A 7742-nucleotide genomic window follows, 5' to 3' on the forward strand; every position below is an offset into this window, starting at 1 on the left:
GTTAGAAAATCCTTGTTTCCCTTCTATATATATGCATCTGTGCCATCGGCTAAATAAATTACAGAGTATAGCAAAATATAGCCTAGACATTGTACGCCAGTAATATGACAAAAAGTCCCGCCCTAATCTTTTTCTCTTTTCTTTTGGTAAATTTATAGTAATATTTAACTTATGTTTATCCTAATACGTTATTTCATATTTCTTACATCAAAATTCTACAAAAGAGCATTATCTAATAAGTTCTTGAATTATTTTCAAAGTATATTCATAATGTTTTTCGATTGACCAAATTATTGATAATTAAGGTGTTTGCAGATACGAGCCACATATTATAATATTTAGAACTTATTAAAGAGAAGAAGACAAATTTTTAAAAAAGTGGAGATAGTTATTATTTCCTATTTTATTTTCAATGTTTATTGGCACTTCGGACAATTCTTTTGAAAGTTTCTAAGCTTTGCTTTTTAGCTAGGGCAAGCTCATGGAATAAATAGTTAGAGCTAAAGGCATGCTATAGAGTCCAATTTTGACCGTTAGAAGGTTTGAAATGCCTCATCTAATGGTGCCATCACTTATAATATACGAACCAACAACTGTCTCTCTCTCCCTCCCCCATCCCTCCCAATAAAAATATCCAACTCAAGTTCATGCGTGCATTAATTTGAAGATTGATCCGGTCAATAAAGTGAAGAACTACCACACCACATGCGTTCTACTGATCCATCATAAAAGACCTGCCCACTTCCTTCTTTCCATCACTTCTAGTGTTAGTTGTAGTACTTTATTTTTATCTTAATCTTTTAATAGTTTATGCAACAGCTATCATGGAGTACAACTTCTTTGCTACATCCTCCAAACTTTCGCTGGACGAGAATTCAATTGGTCATTTGGAGGGAAAAAAAAAATCAAGAAAATGGGCTAGATTTGAGCCTCACCCTATGTCCTCCTACAAAATCATGTACTTCTTGTGGGAGGACCGAGACTCCAATGTGGAGAAATGGTCCTGATGGACCTAAGGTAATGCTACAAATCTAAACCCATTCTTATTTTCTATGCTTTTAGTTTTATATTTTTGTTTCCTTCTTTTAGTTTAGTAAAATGATAGTTATGGTTTCATATTGTTACAGTTGCAATATTGTTTGGGATATATCAGCTTATTCATCATTTTGGATTACTAGGACTCTAAAAGGAAACTTCTTTTGGGGACCCACTCCGTGTGTAACATAAACACACTAGATTAATCTTCATATATTTAGGTGGATGATCTCAAGCCCTTCTAAAGAAAAGGAATATGAAACCCACCCTTTCTTCCTTAAAAAGTAGATAAAATTTAGGTCGAAGTCTTTGCCAATATACATGATTTTTGGGGGTTTCAAATACTTACATTGTAACCATTGAATTGATGATTTTAGATAGTCATTGGGTTGTACTCGTGTTTTCTGAAAATATTATTAGATGGATTTTACTTTTATTTTCTAATGTGGCATGGTGATCTTTTAGAAAATATGTAGGTCGAATAGTACTTTTTTCTGATGATACTACTATAAATAACATTTTAGTTTCAATCTTGAAATATTTAAAATAAAGATAAAACTAAACATGTATTTGGATAAATAAGCATTTCAAATCTTTAAGTTAACTTGGATAATAAAAAATCAACGAAGCTACGATCAGGGGATAAAAATTTTAACAAAAAGTTACGATCATGCAAGATTTTTATTCTTATTAATAAGTGAAAAGGGTATGTAAAAACCTAACCTACTAATTAAGCTTTTTCTTATTGTTATAAATCTAGTTCGGGATTGACGGGGCTCGAACCCGCAGCTTCAACCTTGACAGGGCGGTGCTCTGACCGATTGAACTACAATCCCAGCAAGGTGTATGGCATACATATTCTTACTAGTTTTATAAGAACATTCTATTCGTTGTGTTGTAACAGAAACACGAATGGTATACTGAATATCCACATGGATATGGAATATAGTGAGAGCGACACGGATTACTAGTAACGAGTGGTTATTTTGTTGCCAAAAAAATGGAGAATCAATTTTTCAATGAGAAAAAGAACTATTTTTTTTTATGATACTTAATTAAGATTAAGTATCATTAATCTGGATCGTTAGAAAAATCTTATCATACATAATTGGAGATTGAGATAAGATTTGGTTGTTACCGATACAGTTAGATGCACACAAGGGTCAAAAATAGTAGAGTTTATTATTATTTATAAATAAAATAAATATAAATAAATCCCAGACGTTGGTTTCCACTAACTTTGTTTATTTTGTGTTTCAAATATGACCATTTACTATTGATAGGATGGATATCAACAAAGCATCATCTTTTCTGCTTCCTGTGATAGTGTCACTCACATAGATTCTCATATAAATTGTGATCATAGATCATCATTTTTTTATTTTAAGAATCTTATGATCATGGATCTTTGTAAAAGTAATCCTGTAATATCATCCTGAATTGATAAAAAAATATCTTTGTAATTGGGAAAATTGTAATATAAACAAACCAACAAGAAATATGCATGAAATCAATTTATTTGCTCCTTGAAGAGCATGTCTAAACTTGGACTTATTATCATCATATTCTAATTCAGCTATATTACATAGTAGTTATCATTTGCATGTTGAGCAAAAGGGCTAGCTCCTACTGTAGATATCATCTATGTATATTTTTTGCTTTGTACTTTTGATACAAGCTCATTGCAATAGTAACATTATCTACAATTTATTTCCATCTTAGAATGTAATACAACAACATGTCTTTGACACTATTGTTAATGGAAAAGTTGGAGTATCTGACCATATTTCTCATTCTTTACTTTTTTAGGAAAATTGCTCATTATTTTATTGCCTTATGCTTGCTTACCTCTCATTAGATTATTAATTATGAAAGATTAAATTACATGTCTATCCTTTTCTTCTTAACTTGTACTTCAAATAGAAATTTTTCTAATCCATTTAAACGTGGTAACTCTTTATTGATTCATTCTATTGTTAATTAATTATTTGATCTTCAATTATATCTAAAGATATGTCTTTCTCCCTTGATATCACCACTAGATAGTTAGCATGTCCATCCTATTTTAGACACAAGCATATTTTCCTATCTTCATAATTTCAGAAAACATATTAATTAAAATAAAACTTTCTAGCTTTAAGCATAGAAGTTCTAACATTCACAACTTTACCAACATATATAGTGTCAATATATTACATATCAGTTGCTAAGAATAATTGCATACTAATCTCAAGTTTTTTGCTTTGACATTATGCAGACATTATGCAATGCTTGTGGCCTTCGCTACAGCAGGGAGAAAATGCGTATGGGTAGCATTTTAACTTTGGCTCCGCCAACCCCAACCAAGCTAACCAATGGTCGTCGTAGTTGAACAATGTAGATTTTAGTTGGTTTAGTATGCGGAAGTCCACATAATAATACTTAGTACATTTAGTTTTCAATTGTACTTGGAAAACTATCTCCAACCATTGCATGGTAATAATATCAATAGTTACTGCAAACTGTTTGTAAGAAGTGGGAAGAATAAATACATCAAGTTTGATGAATTTCAATAAGAGAGACTTTTGTGCAAGAAATGAATTATTATTCACATTATGCTCATACATGACCACAAAGAGAAGGATCTTTTTTGTGAGATATGGGAAGAAAGGCAAAGGACTCCATGATATAACATTGTGCAGAAGTTCCTCTGAGGAGGGTAGGGTGGAATGAGATTGGTTCAAATTAAGTTTTCCTGTTGGTAAAATGTTTCAATTATTAGTATGTTTATTTGTCTTCTACACTAATTAGTGGAATAGAAAATGTTTGCTTAACCTTCTTTATCTTATATTTCTTTTTCTTTTGTTTGGCTTCTCCTGTCCCTCCCCTCCCAACCGAGTTAAAGCACCTAAAGCAAGATCTTGTTTAGATGCATAGAGATGCACTAGATTTTCTATATGCACTGCCACCATGCATTTGTCTTTGTCGTGCTTGGAAATGCATACGCATAATAGGTGTCATGAGATTCTCAAGACAAACGTTAGACTTGTCGTTTGAGGGAAATGTTCCATGTATTGATGACTAGAGCAATTGTATTGATGCTTGATGATAAATAATTATATATGGTATATTAAATTGTGATCAAAATAAATGAGTGTACTAGATAATTTTATTAATGTAAATTATTTAATAATTTCATATGATCAATTATATAATTGTAAAGGCTAATAGTTGTCTTTAATATAACAAAATTTTGTTCATACACAATTTTTGTTTGATAACTTCCCTTTGTTTCTACATTCCATATTATGTAGCATATTTGCTACCATAGAATTTCTACTTTGTGAAGAAGTTTTGAACGTAGTTGTTTTGCTTTAGAGCCTTTTTTAATTATTTAATATGAAATGGATCTAATATTACCAAACCAACTTAGTTTGATATGTTATAAGTTGACTAGCACTTTTCTTTTTCTGAAATCTTCTTGGTGTGAATGAAAATAAACAAAATATTATGTGAAATTTCAATATATTTGATGGGTGAGAAGTTTTTTTGAATTTGGTGTCATTTCTTTGCTAATGCTAGTTTACCAAATTAGACCCCAATTATATGCGCCTGTCTTGTTTTATACGTAGTCGAATTTCGATAATATGAGGTTGGATATGGTTTTGAAGTCAAAAATCCTAACTCCTATTACAAATATAGCTCTTGCAAAAAACTTTACTAATTAAACATGACAAAAAAACTTCATGCCTACTGCACTAAATTGGAACATGCCGACATTATTTAGAAGAGGAAAACATCATCTACATCTGTTTGGTTCATCAAAAGATAAACATGCTAATTCTATCTGTTTTATGGAGGGATGTACCTCAGACCAAATAAATCATCTAATATCGGTTTCAATCAAGGAACTTATTATCTGTGAGGACCCGTGTGGGTGTGTGTTTAGGCCCATATCGATTATTGGTTGGGTAGATCTTAGGTACTTATATAGGATTCAGAAACTGAAATAAAACCTTCCGGCTAGCCACTTTGGGTGAGGTCTTGGGTGGTAACAAACGGTTTCAAAACAGTCTCAGCCCTTAGCTAATGTGGACTAGGGGATACTACAGCACAGGCTCATTGAGGCTAACCGTGGGCCGATAGTGGTGCTTGTGATTAGATTTGAATGGATTTCGATTGCTAGCCTGACGAGGACGTCAAGGCTTAAATGGAGGAAGTATATGAGGACCCGTGTGGACTTGTGTTTAGTCTCATATCGGTTATTTAATGGGTAGATCTTAGATGCCTATACAGGATCTCGGAACACAAATATTCAAGTGGCTATCAAGTATTTCTACTTTTCATTTGGAACCACTTCAGCATTGTTGTTCTTCTTTTCAAGGCTTTCCTATAGTCTTTGTTAAGGTAAGCAAATTAGGTCGTCGACCTCAAATAGTTCAACCTCCTAATACCAATTGCCTTAAAGGAACTTTTTATTGATATGCCTTCTATCATGTTGAACTCCCTTAAACAATTATTAAGTATTTCTACTTTTCATCTATACCCATATTCATTATTGTTTTTTTCAAGTCAAAACATTTTGTGATCTCTATAAAATGAAGAACATTTATTCGTGGCCCTCAACTAGATCAGCTCCTAAAAATAGTTCTTTGAGAAACTCATTATTAATTCCCTCTATCATATTTGAGCTTTTTCAAACAATTTCTGCATATTATCAAGATTTTTTACAATTTATCCTTAAGGTGCTATTTCAGCTCTAGGAACATTTGTCTATAGTTGTTAATTAAATTTTCTATTTTTTTCACTTTGTTGAGAAATACAATACATTATCACCACAAGGGTTTGATATGTCCGAAAAGTTGGGTCCTAAGAGGGAGGTGCCAACAACTGGACTAAAATAGTATTGGCAACATAAATTCAAGATTATTGCTTTTACTGGCAACAACCATAGAATATGCTAAAGGATGCACAAGGAAGTTGAGAAGAATAGCTTGTAACATAAAAAATCATGCAAGAATGATAAAATTTTTTTACAATGTATAGGTTGTACGTCATAAATAGCATATTTCTACATGAAATAATTATCATAGCAATAAATTTAGTAACGCCTAAGCAATGTATATTAAATGCAAGTCTGGGGTTGTTTAAAACTCTTGCCAATTGTTGCATTGTCTTAGTTGTTAGAAATAAAAAAAATGCAAGTCATGATAACTAACTGTAACAAACTTTGTAATGCATAATTTATAGAACAGTGATGTGAGAATGACAAAATTTTTTTGTAGTGTATATAGGTGGCAAATCTTTAACTATTATTAGTAATGCATAAACAATATATAAAAGGCATATGCTATTGTTGTCTTAAACTATGACCAATGGTTGTATTGCCTTAGTTAAGCAATAAATATATGTTGATCACCACAGCTCATGATAATAAACTCAATAATGCATGATGACAAAGTGATACATGAATGACAAAACTTCTTACATATAATTTCTTGTCATATATATTATGTTAGGATAACTTTTGGTAACAAACTTGGTATATTTTCAATGACATGTATGAAACAAATATCTCTAGTGCTGATATTATTATTTTAGCTGAGAACTTATCCTTTTTAATTTTGATTATATATCTTTTCGGATTTATCACTCAATTTCTTGTATGTTTAGGTTTATTAAAAGATCCTCATCTCATCTTCTCTTATCTATTAACTTATAAGTTTTTCATTTGACTCATTATTTTCATCCCCTTCTTGCTCTATTTTAATCATATCTCACTAAACATAACACTTCTAGCTAATTGTCATCTTTACATTTCCAAAAACCTTTTGTCCTTATGGTAATCTCGAGCATGCAGGTGGTCTAGGTTCCATCTTTACAAAATATTACAAAAATGCAATACCATCCATTTCTAATGGATGATATAATAAATAATCACAAATCGTGCCATATCTAACAAGAAAAAATAAACCTTGATATAGTGAACATAAGGTTTTGCCTCTAAAAAAAAGTATCAATATATTGTTGATGACTATTCACATGTCGAAGAACACAAACAATTCTTCTCAAACACCTTCTGTAAAAATATTAATGGATTGCTAAGATTTTTTTTCCGAAATTTTCTAAAAAATAAAAGTTTAAATGATTTTGCCGAACTTAACGTCATAGATATCCTCCAAGCATCATAAGAAATTTATTCAAAATGATGATGCAAAACTTAGAAACAAGGTAGGAGGAAGGCACAAAGGCAAGAATATAGCCAAAGCAATGTGCATAATTGGTGCATGAAGTAGGTGAGGGATGTTACAAGCAGGTTGCAGTGTCAAATATATAGTCTTCAAAATGAGTGCACCTTATAGGGAGATGTGGAATACGTAAATAAAATATCAGATCATGACCCAATTAAATTGCCTTAACAAAAGGATATTTAGTTTATGAGAGCTTATGGGGCTTCCTACAAACTCAAGAATTAGCGAAAATTACCCCCAAATATATGCTGAAGCATCTCTAACTAAGATAGCAGAGTGAATCTTTCTTTTTTCGGGAGCATTAAAATTAGCTGAACCACCATCCTGGTAGTGAATAGATTTATTGAATTGAAAGTTTTATGATCCATTTAATTGGTTCATTTGATAAAGGTCATTTCCAACTATCATCATCACCAAGCACTAAAGCTTACACTGCATCCAAATCTTGATTTCTAATCGACATTTTTTTGTTGTCTG

The 7742-nt window shown here is 31.5% G+C and overlaps 1 protein-coding gene across 1 annotated transcript in view; it reads left to right on the forward strand.

Moving 5' to 3' along the window:
• LOC103724001 (putative sulfate transporter 4.2) overlaps positions 1-3781 on the forward strand; it is a 33994-nt gene extending 30213 nt beyond the window's left edge. The window contains exons 6-7 of the transcript XR_016399751.1: positions 820-1017; positions 3293-3781. The gene's annotated coding sequence lies outside the window, so the exon portion shown is untranslated. The remainder of the gene's footprint in view (positions 1-819; positions 1018-3292) is intronic.
• Positions 3782-7742: the final 3961 nt, after the last annotated feature.

The sequence above is a fragment of the Phoenix dactylifera genome, chromosome 3 (genome assembly GCF_051530095.1).
Source record: "Phoenix dactylifera cultivar Ajwa chromosome 3, Ajwa_hap1_PhDact_Kaust_v1.1, whole genome shotgun sequence".
In the NCBI taxonomy this organism is placed as follows: domain Eukaryota; kingdom Viridiplantae; phylum Streptophyta; class Magnoliopsida; order Arecales; family Arecaceae; genus Phoenix; species Phoenix dactylifera.